Below are 1,205 nucleotides of genomic sequence, written 5' to 3'. Positions count from 1 at the left end.
AAAAGACAAAGAGATGGCCAAACTTCGAAAAGAGATGTCGGTGTAGTCCAAACTAGAACATTATTCGGTAATTGGGTCATATTTGAAGCTGTAGATCTCGGATTTAAGTCTAATTCATATGGATGAAAAGGAAAGACAGAGGCCTACAACATTCATATGGAGCTCAAGATTTAAAAAGGTCATTTTGAAGTCTAAATTATAGTAACAACAAAGAAGTCTGAATCTATCCTCCAACCCGAGCACTGTTCAGTGTTTGACCCATATCTAGAGTTCTAGAAGTCCAAATGGCCTTACTTTTTTACCCTAAAAAGCTGAGACAATTTCCTACAATTTTCATGTTTTCAAGTGGTTCCAATTTTGACGTTATCAATGACGTTTTGGGCAGATAAGAGAAGATAAGGATTGTCATCAAGTCAAGAGTTGGCCACCCACTCATCAATTAGTTATTAAATCAATAGTTTCTAATTTTGGCCTATAAAAGGAGGCATTTGCCATGCATTTAGGCATTTTGATTTCCAGATCAAGATCATACTCTTGCTTCCTCTCTTTGTATTTTTTGTATTACTTATGTTTTGCTTTCATTGATATCAAATTTATGCCTTTCATTTCTTTTCCTTTACTTAGTTAACTTTTATCTTATTTATGTTTTTATTTTGTTTATTTATTTTTCTTTCTTTTATTATGGTTAGCTAAGTTTATTATGTCAAGCTAAAAAGGTTACACTAATGGTATAAGAATAAGTATAATGTAAACTCAAAATGGACTTTAATGTTTGATACTAATATGTTTTGTATTAGTTATCTTGTTCACTCTTTAATACTTTGCTTGTTAAATGACTAATCTAGATTTATGTTATATAACACTTGATACAACAAATGTTTGGCACTTTCATAGCTCATATTGTATGGTATAATAGACACCTGAGCTATGAAAGGAACTTGGTTTGTTGTTAACATAAGTTATAATCATGAATGCTGACACGACGAAAAGGTTGATGTCTTCTCTCAAGTGTAGGAGTGTCGAAGTAATAAATAACTCGGCAAAACCGGGGTCGAACCACAGGGAGGTTAATTGTACAAATTATAAATGACAATAGTACAACAACAATAATAATAGTAATAACAATAATAACAATAATGACAATAACAATAATAACTATAATAACTATAATAATAATAGTAATAATAATAATAATAATAAAGATA

This window comes from Populus euphratica, unplaced genomic scaffold (genome assembly GCF_000495115.2).
Source record: "Populus euphratica unplaced genomic scaffold, PopEup_1.0 scaffold1007.1, whole genome shotgun sequence".
In the NCBI taxonomy this organism is placed as follows: Eukaryota; Viridiplantae; Streptophyta; class Magnoliopsida; order Malpighiales; family Salicaceae; genus Populus; species Populus euphratica.
The sequence above is the reverse complement of the archived record's forward strand: the minus strand, read 5'-3'. Positions refer to the sequence as shown.